At 41.8% G+C, this 14,678-nt stretch overlaps 1 protein-coding gene across 5 annotated transcripts in view; it reads right to left on the bottom strand.

The window, feature by feature from the left end:
• The window catches only part of PTPRM (protein tyrosine phosphatase receptor type M), a 929,698-nt gene that overhangs the window by 326,368 nt on the left and 588,652 nt on the right, over positions 1–14,678 (bottom strand). The gene's annotated exons all lie outside the window — the stretch shown is intronic.

Raw genomic sequence — 14,678 nt, 5'->3', positions numbered from 1 at the left:
AACTTGCACAATTGGTGGCTGACAAAATACTTTTTTCCCCACTGTATACACATATGCACAGATTTAATAAAAAATATATTTATGGAAGTGCTTGTTTAAAAAGAATCTGCCTTAAACATAGGGACAAGCAGGTCATAGGAAGTTGAATATAATGAATGATACCTTGATGTCTGCAATCTGATGCCTTAATTCCAGAGAAATACACATTTCTCTGACATGTAAATGAGCTGTTCAAGACTATGGGCCGGACACTCATCTCCTTGAGAATCGGCCTGCAGACCTCATTATAAATAAAAGGGAACGTTATCAGTGTGAAGTGTGATGGCCGCTCTCTGCTCTGATGTCACTGCAGAGCTGTGAGTGATTAAGCCTGACACATCAGCAGGTTCCTCTCAGCTTCAGCTTCCATCTCACAGGCAAAAAGGGTTGCAATATTGTTACAATAGAGCAGAGCTGTGAGAGCTGCAGCTGTTAATGAATGTGTTTTTAAGGACACAGAGTTCAGTTCTACTGTTCTGTGTTAGTTACGTGGTTTACACTGGCAACTCTCCTTTCACTTATAATAATTTCTGGAGGAAGATACTCATGCAGATCAGATTACAGTCCATAGCATGGCATGCATAGCTTATATACTTAAAAGAAAAATGTGGATTTCTCTTAAATAAGACATCGGGTTGCAGATATCAAATATTGTTTTATTCTGCTTCCTATGACTTACATGATATATAGACGGCTTAAGAGGGTTTATCTTACTGACAGATTCCATTTAAGTTCTAAAAGTTGGTCACTATGGGTTATGAAACATTTAGGGCCTATTTATTTTGTTTAATGTCTAAACTTAGTTGGTACAGTACAAATAAAATGAGTTCAGCATTGTACCACTGGATGTAATGAATCTGGCAAAACTATTCTGCAGAAACCCCAAAGGGGAGCCTTCATTTCCACATTTTAATCAGTAGGGCTCAGTATCCATGAAGTTTACTTGATATGACATTTACGCATATCAGTGGCTGATACAGAAGTGCTTTCACACCCTGCTTCCTTTTTCACTTTACTTGTTAAATAGCAAATGCAACAAAGCATAGACATAATTTATACAAACAATCGTGCAGCATCATCTAGAAACAAGACTGTCAAACATCTCCTCTTGGGATCCATGTTGCCTCGGGACTACAAATCATTTGAATGTCTGCCTGAATTTTGTGTTGTTTTACAGCTGTACACAATGTGTTTTCTGAAAACTTGACAAGATTGTAAGTTACTTAAAACTCAACTTTCAAAACAATTAAAGAAATAGAGGGAAAAATCATAATACAAAAAAGACCACAAATGAGTTCACTCTTGCTTACCTGCTGCACAGAGATCTAGTCTCACCTGTTGCGTATGCGTATATTTTCATAATTATATAATTTCACTACTTTTGTATAAATGTTTATAGAGAAAAAAAATTTGTACATAGTATCTCAAGTTTGGTCATGGGTAGAGTTGAGCGACTTTGGTCGGATCGGGTTTCATGAAACAAAATTTGTTTCAGATGAAACTGGTCCGACTAGGGCAAAAAAAGTCGGAGTTTCGTCCGAAACCTGACCACAATGCAAGTCAATGGGAAATAAAAATCGGCATTGAGTGGCATATGTTTGCTGGTCAGGCAATGTGTGGAGGCTAAACCTGATATGTCTGCATTCAGACCTGGTTGGCCTTCATCTGCACTTGCTTTTTCTGGCTTCATGGGAGCGATCCAGAAATGCTCAGGTACGGATTGCACTTAAAGTGGTTTTGCTTTTAATGTATCTAGGAGGCCTTAATGGCACAATGTTTATTAAAAACGTAGAGTAGGACCCCCCACATGAGACTGCCTTGGCGCGGCGGGGTGGCTCAATTGAATTGATCAATTTTTTTGCCAAATATCTCATTTTGAATACAGTTAGATATTATGTGCATATGCACTTTATGTTATGCGTTCTAACCTTAAGCAGCGCTGGCTTCTTTTCTTTTTTTGCATGTTGGTTTGTGGCTGACCACTTTTGCCGTGCGCGCTGGGTTATGTTCGCCATTTTTTTCTGTGTTCACTGTGATGGATCTAGGCTGCTGTGCACACACACAGCAGCCCCGCCCTGCCCCAAGCTTTATATAATTGTGCACCTGTGTCTGAACCTGCATTGCCCTTCATCTATGTTTGCTGGTCAGGCAATGTGTGGAGGCTAAACCTGATATGTCGGCATTCAGACCTGGTTGGCCTTCATCTGCACTTGCTTTTTCTGGCTTCATGGGAGCGATCCAGAAATGCTCAGGTACGGATTGCACTTAAAGTGGTCTTGCTTTTAATGTATCTAGGAGGCCTTAATGGCACAGTGTTTATTAAAAACGTAGAGTAGGACCCCCCACATGAGATTGCCTTGGCGCGGCGGGGTGGCTCAATTGAATTGATCAATTTTTTTGCCAAATATCTCATTTTGAATACAGTTAGATATTATGTGCATATGCACTTTATGTTATGCGTTCTAACCTTAAGCAGCGCTGGCTTCTTTTCTTGTTTTGCATGTTGGTTAGCCAACAACCCCAAGAAACTTTTTGACACTTTTCACTCCCTCCTCAGGCCAAAAGCACAAGCCCCTATCACAGACATTTGTGCTGATGACCTGGCCTCCCACTTTACAGAAAAAATAGATAATATCCGTCAAGAAATCTGCTCCCAACCACCAAGTGCTGTGACTCCCATCCCTTCCGACATCTCCCCTGGCTCACTCTCCACATTTGATCCCATAACAGAAGAAGTCTCCAGACTCCTCTCTTCTTCTCGTCCGACTACATGCACTACCGACCCCATTCCCTCACATCTCCTCCAGTCTCTCTCTCCAGTCGTCACAACCCACCTAACTACAATCTTTAATCTCTCCCTCTCCTCGGGCATTTTCCCATCCTCCTTCAAACACGCCATCGTTACTCCACTACTAAAGAAACCTGCTCTCGACCCATCCTGCACAAACAACTACAGACCAGTCTCCAATCTCCCCTTCATCTCTAAACTTTTGGAACGCCTAGTTTACTCCCGCCTTACCCGTTACCTCTCCATTCACTCCCTTCTAGACCCTTCACAGTCCGGCTTCCGCCCCCTACATTCGACTGAAACTGCACTCATCAAAGTGACCAATGACCTTCTGACAGCAAAACGTAACGGTGACCACTCTCTGCTCATTCTTCTTGACCTATCTGCAGCTTTCGATACTGTTGACCACCATCTCCTACTCTCTAGGCTCCAGTCACTAGGCATTAAGGACACTGCACTCTCCTGGTTCTCTTCCTATCTCTCTGACCGCTCCTTCAGTGTTTTGTTCTCTGGCTCCACGTCATCTCCTCTTCCTCTTGCTGTCGGGGTACCTCAGGGCTCAGTCCTTGGCCCCCTTCTTTTCTCTCTCTACACGGCCCCAATTGGACAGACCATCAGCAGATTTGGCTTTCAGTACCATCTTTATGCTGATGACACACAACTATACACGTCTTCCCCCGACCTTACCCCCGCTGTACTACAGAACGCCAGTGACTGTCTGTCCGCAGTCTCCAATATCATGTCCGCTCTATATCTGAAACTCAACCTCTCCAAAACTGAACTTCTTCTGCTCCCGCCGTCTACTAACCTCCCTAAATCTGACATTTCCTTCTCCGTGGGTGGTACCACAATAACACCCCGGCAGCAGGTGCGCTGTCTGGGTGTTATGTTTGACACCAATCTCTCCTTTACATCCCATATACAATCCCTTGCCCGCTCTTGCCGCTTACACCTAAAGAACATCTCTAGAATCCGCCCTTTTCTCACTATGGAAACAACAAAAACCCTCACTGTTGCATTGATCCACTCTCGCCTGGATTACTGCAACGCTCTATTAATTGGCCTCCCCGTCACTCGACTATCCCCTCTCCAGTCCATACTCAATGCAGCAGCCAGGATCGTCCATCTGGGTAATCGGTACTCGGACGCGTCCGCTCTTCGCCAGTCCTTACATTGGCTGCCCATTCATTATAGGATCCAATTCAAAGTACTTGTTCTCACCCACAAAGCTCTCCACAGTGCGGCACCCCCTTACATCTCTTCTCTCATTTCTGTCTATCGGCCTAGCCGATCGCTGCGCTCTGCAAACGACTTTCGACTAACCTCTGCACTAATCCGTACCTCCCACTCCCGACTCCAAGACTTCTCCCGTGCTGCTCCTATCCTCTGGAATGCTCTACCCCAAGAAATCAGGACTATCCACAATTTGCATAGTTTTAGGCGCTCCCTCAAAACACACCTGTTCAGAGCGGCCTATCACATTCACTAATCAAAGTCATTCTCTGTGTAAGTGTGCGTGCGTAGCCCATTCACTATCTCCATCCATCCTTCACTCCTGCAAGATGGCTGGACCTTCATTGTAAATACACCATTGTAAATACACACCTGTACTCTGTATCTCCCTCACCTCATTGTAGATTGTACGCTCTCACGAGCAGGGTCGTCTTATTTCGTCTTATTTTGCTTTAATTATTGTATTGTTAGCGTTGTTACTTATGACTTGTGTTTTGAAACTGTTAAACTGTAAAGCGCTGCGGAATATGTTGGCGCTATATAAATAAAGATTATTATTATTATTTATTATTTGTGGCTGACCACCACTTTTGCCGTGCGCGCTGGGTTATGTTCGCCATTTTTTTCTGTGTTCACTGTGATGGATCTAGGCTGCTGTGCACACACACAGCAGCCCTGCCCTGCCCCATGCTTTTTTTAATTGTGCACCTGTGTCTGAACCTGCATTGCCCTTCATCTATGTTTGCTGGTCAGGCAATGTGTGGAGGCTAAACCTGATATGTCGGCATTCAGACCTGGTTGGCCTTCATCTGCACTTGCTTTTTCTGGCTTCATGGGAGCGATCCAGAAATGCTCAGGTACGGATTGCACTTAAAGTGGTCTTGCTTTTAATGTATCTAGGAGGCCTTAATGGCACAGTGTTTATTAAAAACGTAGAGTGCGACCCCCCACATGAGATTGCCTTGGCGCGGCGGGGTGGCTCAATTGAATTGATCAATTTTTTTGCCAAATATCTCATTTTGAATACAGTTAGATATTATGTGCATATGCACTTTATGTTATGTGTTCTAACCTTAAGCAGCGCTGGCTTCTTTTCTTTTTTTTTATATGCATGTAATGTATTGTGAATGTATTCATATACTCCCCTACTGCTGCTTTCTTCGGGATCCAGAGCCGTTTTGCTCCTCTTGTCAGTGATGTCTCCGCTTTGCAGACTCCTGGTCACACTCAGTGACCTGAAACTGGCTTTTAGGCCATGTTCACATTCAGTATTTGGTCAGTATTTTACCTCAGTATTTGTAAGCCAAAACCAGGAGTGGAACATTCAGAGGAAAAGTAAAATAGAAACTCGTCACCACTTCTGTATTTATCACCCACTCCTGGTTTTGGCTTACCAATACTGAGGTAAAATACTCGTCAAATACTGAATGTGTGAACATGGCCTTACAGTGTAAGTCTATGGAGCATCAGAGCGAGGCTTTCATTGTAAAAGAGACTTCTAGCTGACGCAAAGAAGACAGAGTGAGCTGGATAGACGCAATTGCAGTGATGTCGCTGAGAAGAGGAGCAGAACGGCTCTGGATCCTAAAGAAATCAGCAGCAGCTCAGTATATTACTACATTAGCACTACATTACATGCATGTATACACAGAAGTAAAAGAAAAAAAATATAGAGATGTGATTGCTTCTTTAAGGCGGTTTCTGCACTGAACGGGTCTATATTTTATAAAAGAAGTCAATGGGAAGACTTAAAAAATGCCCGCAAGTTATCTGAGATTATTTTTGAGCCTTTTTTTGCTTCATACTTGAATGGAATTAAAAAACTTTTGGGTAATGCTAACAATGAAAGAAAACGAAAAATGCAAGAAAAAACGTACAAAAAAGAAATAAAAAAAAATGCTAAAAAAGACGCTTCAGGAAAAAGAATGCTGATATTTCAATTATTTTTTAGAAATTACAATAAACAATTTACTTTCTATGGATTGATGGAAAATGAGTCCACAGTGGAAAAAGTTATCACTATTACAACAACAGGGCTTAAAAGCCAAAAATGTAAAAAGAAGAGCACAAAACATGAAACTATCATTTCTTTGTGGGACTGTGAGCAAAACACACTTGAATAGTCTTGGGCGGCGAGCAAACCTATGGAAAATCCCTGCTATAAGCAACCTGTGTTTGCTGAACATGATGACAATATAATAGCAGGATAATATGGGGGAAGTGGAATCTGCGCTGTTTGCTTAGACCAGTGTTCCCCAACTCCGGTCCTCAAGAGCCACCAACAGGTCATGTTTTCAAGGGTTTCCTTAGTAATGCCCAGGTGATAATTGCATCACCTGGCCAGGCAAGAATTCAATCATCTGTGCGATACTAAGGAAATCCTGAAAACATGACCTGATGGTGGCTCTTGAGGACTGGAGTTGGAGCACCCTGGCTTAGTATATCATGTTATCGGCAGCACATCACCTTTATGCACAGGACGATGTGCCGCTGATAATCGAGATTTTTATGCCTCCATCGTGACATTCTGTTTATCTGTTCCATTTTGAGAGACAAATGAAGTAAAGTCAAATCCAGATCCGTTGCATAACTCACGCAAATGGAAGTTCAGGGACCCCAATGAGTATCATGATGTTTGTCTGTGTTGCATTATGTGTCAGCTTTTAGAACTGAAGAAAAAGCGCACAATGCAGAACGTTTTCTTCCAGTCTGACACAACGGAACACAGGTGGACCCCGTAATAATCAATGGGGTCACTGCATCCATTGCCATTAGTTATGCAATGGATCCATTTTGACAATATTCCATTTTTATGCTGCTCAAAAGGGCACAGAACGTCAAAACTGAGGAGTGACCTGAGTCTTATATAAGATCTTCATTTCCAAAAATAGTTAAATGGCCTGAGCTTAAAATTACTTTTAAATAACTCTGAAAGAAAAAGGCGAAATAAGTTGTGCATTCTGTCATCTATTAGAAAAGTGCGTGTTCTGAGTTCCCTTTTACAGAGCTAAAGGTATCATTTCTATGTCAGATCTATTAATAAATGTGTTAAACATTCACACTGAGAAAATGTGAATGTAAAATATTAATTTAGCTATTAGCGTATTATTGATATGAGAGTGCTTGGGTGTCATTGACTTAACAGATAATTCTGACAAGTCTTCTTAATAAGATCTACCTGTTATTAATTGTTTTGTACATTACAATCAAACATCTTTCGGAGGAGGTCTTCTCTAGAGGTGGTCTTCTAGACCACTATATTTTACTATATTAATAAATCAAACTAACATAGTGACTATTCAATTAACATAACCAAACAATGGATAGTTGTCTAAGGGTGCTTCCACATTGCGTTTTGGCACCTGTTCTTTGGTCTCGTCGGGGCTTAAGTCAGAACTCCCCGCAAACTGGAAGTCAAGCGTATGCGCCGACATGGCCATAGACCATTACAGTGCTGACAGAGTGCACATGTGTTCAGTAGCGCTCCAGTAGGCGTACACACCTGAAATCCTGTTTTGCGAGGGGTTTGGACAGAAACCCTGACGGGACCAACAAATGGGTGCAAAAACGCACTGTGAAAACACCCTAAGCTACACAAGGAGCTCATACTGTACACTGATGGCTTACCTCATGGATATATAAACAGTGGGACTACAATCAGGCAGTGACATAAGAACCACTACGATTCACACACTGCCAGAATATCTTAGGCATATCCTAATGGCAACAAGATTCATTTGTTCAGTTTGCTGCATTTTATTAATTTTTCCAATTTTTTGGGCAATAATTTTTACTTTTTTGTTTAACTGGCGTTACGACACTAGATCCGAACACAGCTTAACTAAACTATCTTTACATGACCTAGAATTGTAGAAACTCTTGTGACCAAATTAAAACTTTCTGAAGGTATTGTCTTGGTTGGATTCTTACTCAAGGTCCACGAAATGAGAACTGAGACATAAGGGGCCCATCACACATAGCGAGATCGCTGATTTTGTGACGCATCAGAGATCTCGCTGTGTGTGGCACGCACCAGCAACCGGCTGCGTGTGGCAGCGGGAGAGCAACGATCAGCGAGCTCCCAGCGCTGTAAGCAGGCGCTGGGAGCTGGTATCCATGGTAAATATCGGGTAACTAAGCGTGCACGGGGCTTAGTTACCCGCTGTGTACCTTGGATACCAGCAAGCTTGCACTGGGAGCTGGTATCCAAGGTAAACAGCGGGTAACTAAGTGCCGCGCATGCTTAGTTACCTGATATTTACCTTGGATACCAGCTCTCAGCGCGAGCACGCTGGTATCCATGGTACACAGCGGGTAACTAAGCGACGTGCGCGCTTAGATACCCGATATTTACCTTGGATACCAGCATCCTTGCTGGTCCTGATCGCTGGTGTGTCTGCCTGTTTGGCAGCTCACCAGCGATCATGTAGCGATGCACCAGCGATCCTGACCAGGTCGTATCATTGTCGGGATCGCTGGTGCATCGTTTGGTGTGACGGGACCCTAATGCTATGGCCAGGCTTTATGATTTTTCAATGCTCCCACGTCATTATTAACATACAATATTCTAAATCATGCAATGAAATCACAGGCTGGTCCTGAATTAAAAATACAAAATAGGACCATGACACCTTGTCATGGTGGGATGGCATTTACGCTTTTTGATCAAAATAGTGTTAACTACGGTACGTACCCTATGTTATTTACATGTATTATTACTATTTACTTAGTACAGGGTATATGCTCATTTTTTTTTCTTTCTTGGGTTTTGTCATAATAATACATATGTATTTAAGCAATGGCCAATGATGAAGGCTGCTAGGGAGTCATATTAAAGTCCCACTACAGTGTTTTTTTTTGTTTTACTATCTGTTCCCTGTTATCAATGTACCGTATGTTAAGTGCGTTCATTCAAATACTGCCTTCTGCCATTTCCGGCGCTGCGCCAGTCCTCTCCTTGACCACAGTTGTGTCCATTTGGCTCATACAGCGTTTCTGTGTGGTTCAAAAGTCACTTTCTCAATGTAAGTCTGAGATTCAGAACAAGGCTCTCATAGACTTATACTAAGAGGAAGTAACGGGCTATGGTGAAATCCGGCAAAAAAGAGTAGCGGTTACAAGATGAAGGAGAGACTGGAACATACATAGCTGGAAACGGCAGAAGACAGTGATCAGTAATTATTTTAACGCAACCATTGAATATACATTAATGATAGCAAATGAATAGTGATATTTAAAAAAAAAAAAAGTGGAATGGTACTTCAAGGAATATGCACAAAAATGGCAATTTATTTTGATGTTAACAATTATCACACACTTCTAATAAATATTAGTCTTATCTCACTGAAGTCTTTTAAAGGGGTTGAGTATAATAAATGTTTGGACATAAGGGTCCTCACTAGTCCTTATGATGTTTACTGCATAATTAACCCTTAATGGGTGTAATAATAATTTGCAGATAGGATTGACTTCTGGATGATAGGCTTCAGTACTGACAGTCAAGGAGAGGTCAATATCTACTTAGCATCACAAACACATGGATCTCTTTTGGTTTGGATGGAGATGGCTGTAGAAGGTCAAAATGAGAAAAAATAAAGAACTTTGAAGTGACTCCATGGAACAAAAAGCAAAGTAAACTTCATAGAGGAGACTATACTTCAAACACAGTCCCCCGTGAGAATGGATTATTTCAGACAGAGATGGATGTAAACATGACTTATCCAATTTCTGCAATGTGAGCTCTTTTGTAGGAAATGTAAATGGTATGGACTGGTAGAAAAGCATGCGTCTAATGAAACAACATAACTAGGAATATATCTATAACTACCTTTATTAGTTTATTCAGAAGAGTTCTAAAGCATTAAACACTTTAAATTTAACATTGTGAAAAAATTAGAGTTTGCATCAATGACTTCACAAACATTCACCACAGCACTAATGGATCTAAAGCTCTGTTCTTATCAGATGTTTCTGCCTATGGTATACAACAAGAGTAGTCTAGCACTGTATACATCTGACAGAAGGAGATAACCAGGTTTGGACTGGCCCACAGGAAAACTGGTGAATCCTCTGCTAGGCCCATGTGTACAACTGGGCACCCAACCTCCCTACATGAGCAGTAGTTGGCTCAATACAGATGATTCACTATGTGCAGACAAAACGCCCAGTTATTATTATTACATAGAAGCAGAGGTAAATTTGTGAATAAGATTAATGTAATATTTACGTGGAGCTGAAAAGTGGCCCCCCAGAGTCACTGTTACTGGTGGGCAATTGGCACCAGAGTCTAGTACAGACTCTAACATATGCCACTCTATAGTAATACATTGGCACCCAACAGCTATAACCATCAATGTATTAAAAAAAACAGTGTCCCACATTGCATGTTTTTTTTGTTCGCGAACTGAAAATGCCCTCTCCTTTAATTTCATATATAGTTTAAAGTGAACCTGTTATGAGGATTTTCCTAAGTAAACTACAAACATTGTCAGGTTGGCATTATTACACTGATTAAAATGATACTTTGGTTGATGAAATTCATCTTGTGGTTGCTGTTCAATCTGTATTGGCAGTTTTCAGTTAATGAGATTCTCGTGCTCCGGGGTGGCCTGTGAGGGCTTTATTTGGTTCTCTGTTCACATATTCATCCTTATGGGCTTAACTGACAGGTCACTAATCCTTCAGTGACCTGCCTCCTATTTTAAATACTGCATATAAGTGTTGGCTTTGAAGAAAAAAAAGTACCTCCAGCAAAATGGTGCTGGTGGCAGTGCCTGCACAGTAGCTTCTGTCTATTACTAATAGATGCTTCTGCACATGCACCACCACCATCTTGCTGCAGCCCAATTTTTTTTTTACTACAACAAAATGGCGCCGGCAGTAGTACATGAGCAGTAGCATCTATCGGCAAACAATACTCTCAATCCACAAAAGCACCGTGGAGCTTTGGCAGATTAAGAGTATCACTTGATGGTAGATGCTACGGCGCATGTGTCGACACCATTCTGTTGCAAGAAAAAATTTATTCGGCTCCAGCAAAATCGCAGCGGCACTTGCGCAGTAGCATCTATTGGCAAGTTATAGATGCTACCTCAAATGCGATGCCAGCGACCTTTTGTTGGAGCAAAAAAAAATTTGCCTACAGCAAGATGGCGGCGGCGCATGCGCAGTAGCATCTATTCCTAAGAGATAAATGCTACTGCGCAATCGCCGTCATTTTACTGGAGGTACATTTTTGTTTCAAAGTCAACACTTATATGCAGTATTTAAAGTGGGAGACAGGTCACTGAGGGATCAGTGACCTGTCAGTTTAGCCCATAAGGATGAATATGAGAACTGAGCACCAAATAAAGCCCAAAGGCCGGCCTGAAGCACAAGAATCTCATTAACTTAAAACTGCAAATACAGATAGCACAACCACAAGACGGATTTAATCAACCAAGGTATCATTTTAATCAGTATAACGGCACCAACCTCTGTTATGATTGGGTCACCGAGGAGGAAAGCAAGACCAAGCTAAGCCACAGAAAACCAGAGAGGTGGGTAACTAAGCGGATTGCAGACCCCTGATCCTATCCACACAACTAGCAGTAGCCATGGAGAGTACCTACGATGATCCCAGACGCCTCGACACAGCCGGAGAACTAAATAAGCCTAAAGCAAGAAAGGGGAAATCTAAACTGCCCCAGAGCAGACCCCAAAGGAATAGATAACCCCCAAACATATATTGTAGGTGAGACAAGATGAAAACACAAACGCAGGTAGGAAAATAGACTGAGAAAATGATGGGGCCCACACTAACTAGACAGGACAGGAAAGGAAAGACTCTGTCTGCAATCACGCAAAAAACCCTGCAAAAAATGCCCAACATGTCTGATAGAAAAAATACTTAAGTCACTAGACTTCACCCACTATATCAGCACTCTGGTATATTCTGAAAGCAGAGCAAAAAGAGGCCAATCTAATAAGGGATGAAAACAAACTGGCACAAGCAGTAACATATGGATGGAGATTCAGCACAGCCCCAGCCGGAGCTGGCTGAACACACAAAACTGAAATAGACAAAACCAGATCAAATGTGAACAATAGCATAAGAACACTTAGCTGAGCATGCAGGGACTGAGCTGGAAACTAAGACCTCAGGAGGCAGGAAAAAATCTCCAGCAGGGATAGAGGGAGTCGGCTGTCTTAAATCCAGTCAGAAACTCCAGATCTCCAGTCATCCTCCTCATAATTAGGTGGCAGGCCTCTGTTAATTAGATCAGCTCCATTATCTCCAGTAACCACCAGAGGGAGCCCGGAAAGAGAACTCGCGACCCCTCTGTCAATATAACCAGCTTCACTATCTTCACTAGTAACCAGAGGTAGGCCAGAAAGCAAATTCACAACAAACCTGACAATGCCCGTAGTTTACTTAGCAAAATCCTGATGACAGGTTCACTTTTTAAAAGGCATGCCAATACAAACCTTCTTGACAGAGGCTAAAAGGACACTTACAGGTTAGAATATTATCAAAAAGTTAATTTATTTCCGTTCTTCAATACAAAAAGTGAAACTCATATATAAGCTAGAGTCATTACAGAGTGATCTATTTCAAGTGTTTATTTATGTTATTGTTGAGGATTATGGCTTACAGCCGATAAAAACCCAAAAGTCATGATCTCAATAAATTAGAATACTTTATAACACCAGCTTGAAAAAATGTTTTTAAAATTCGAAATGTTGGCCTACTGAAATGTATCTTCAGTAAATGCACTCAATACTTGGTCAGGGATCCTTTGGCATCAAATACTGCATCAAAGCGGCATGGCATGGAAGCGATCAACCTGTGGCACTGCTGAGGTGTTATGGAATCCCAGGTTGCTTTGATAGCAGCCTTCAACTCGTCTGCATTGTTGGGTCTGGTGTCTCTCACCTTCCTCTTTACAACACCCCATAGATTCTCTATGGGGTTAAGGTCAGGCGAGTTTGCTGGCCAATCAAGCACAGTAAAACTGTTGTTTTTAAACCAGGTATTGGTACTTTTGACAGTGTGGACAGGTGCCACGTCCTCCTGCTGGAGAATCAAATTTCCAACTCCAAAAAGCTTGTCAGCAGAGGGAAGCATGTAGTGCTCTAAAATTTCCTGGTAGACGGCTGCACTGACTTTGGTCTTGTTAAAAAGCAGTGTACCTATACCAGCAGATGACATGGCTCCCCAAATCATCACTGATTGTGGAAACTTCACACTAGACCTCAAGCAGCTTGGATTGTGTGCCTCTCCACTCTTCTTCCAGACTCTGGTTCCTTGATTTCCAAGGTCTAGTGTGAAGTATCCACAATCAATGATGGTTTGGGGAGCCATGTCATCTGCTGGTGTAGGTCCACTGTGTTTTATCAAGACCAAAGTAAGAACAACCATCTACCAGGATATTTTAGACCATTTCATTCTTCCCTTTGCCGAAAAGATTATTGAAGAAGGAAATTTCATTCTCCAGCAGGACGTGGCACCAGTCCATACTGCCAATAGTTCTGGTTTAAAAAGAACAGTGCCACTGTGCTTGATTGGCGAGCAAACTTGCCTGACCTTAACTCCGGAGAGAATCTATGGTCTATCGTCGAGAGGAAGATGAGAGACACCAGACCCAAGAATGCAGACGAGCTGAATGCTGATATCAAAGCAACCTGGGCTTCCATAACACCTCAGCAATGCCACAGGCTGATCGCCTCCATGCCACGCTGCATTGATGCAGTAATTGATGAAAAAGGAGCCCCAACCATGTATTGAGTGCATTTACTGAACATACATTTCAGCAGGCCAACATTTCGGATTTTAAAATAATCATTTTTCAAGCTTGTGTTATAAAGTATTCTAATTTACTGAGATAATGACGTTTGGGTTTTCACTGGCTGTAATCCATAATCATCAACATTAACAGAAATAAACACTTGAAATAGATCACTCTGTTTGTAATGACTATATATAATATAGGAGTTTCACTTTTCGTATTGAAGAACTGAAATAAATTAACTTTTTGATTATATTCTAATTTTGTGAGATGCACCTGTATATGATCAATGTTGTGTGAACAGGCATCTATGGTTATTTTTAAGTTATACATATTGAGTGCTATGTAAACAGTCTTACTATGTTCGGAACAGGGTAAATAATATGGTAAATGGTGTCTAGGATATGTCTCCAAAATCAGATCTGTGAGACTTCCTATGCTATTGTATCCGAGTATTAGATGGGGAAATGCCAAGCTCTGCTGTATATATTTTTTATGATGTGATGTTTTCACATAAAAGGCTGTTTACTGCTACCAGGACCCGTAGAGAAAGATTGTGAGTCCTGCTTCTCTCGCCCACACATAGTGATTGCCAGCTCTTCCTGCACACAAACAATCAAAAGTTAAGTTGCCAATCTCTCTGTTTGAGAGGAGAAACGCAGTGCTCGATTCTTTGCGCATGGTCACTCTATCACTACAGGAATTATTAAAGAGAAATAAGGTGGAAGCCGTAAAAGGGGTTGTCCAGTCCAAATCGATAAGTCTGCAGTCACTCTATGTAACTGCAGACTTATGAATCCCTCAGCACACAGTGCACACTGGGGGTATTGGCCGGTATCTGAGGGGAAACC

This window comes from Dendrobates tinctorius, unplaced genomic scaffold (genome assembly GCF_039654945.1).
Source record: "Dendrobates tinctorius isolate UK_male_01 unplaced genomic scaffold, ASM3965494v1 ptg000171l, whole genome shotgun sequence".
NCBI classification, from domain to species: Eukaryota; Metazoa; Chordata; class Amphibia; order Anura; family Dendrobatidae; genus Dendrobates; species Dendrobates tinctorius.
Note: the sequence above shows the minus strand (reverse complement) of the source record. Positions and strands in the feature narration are given on the sequence as shown.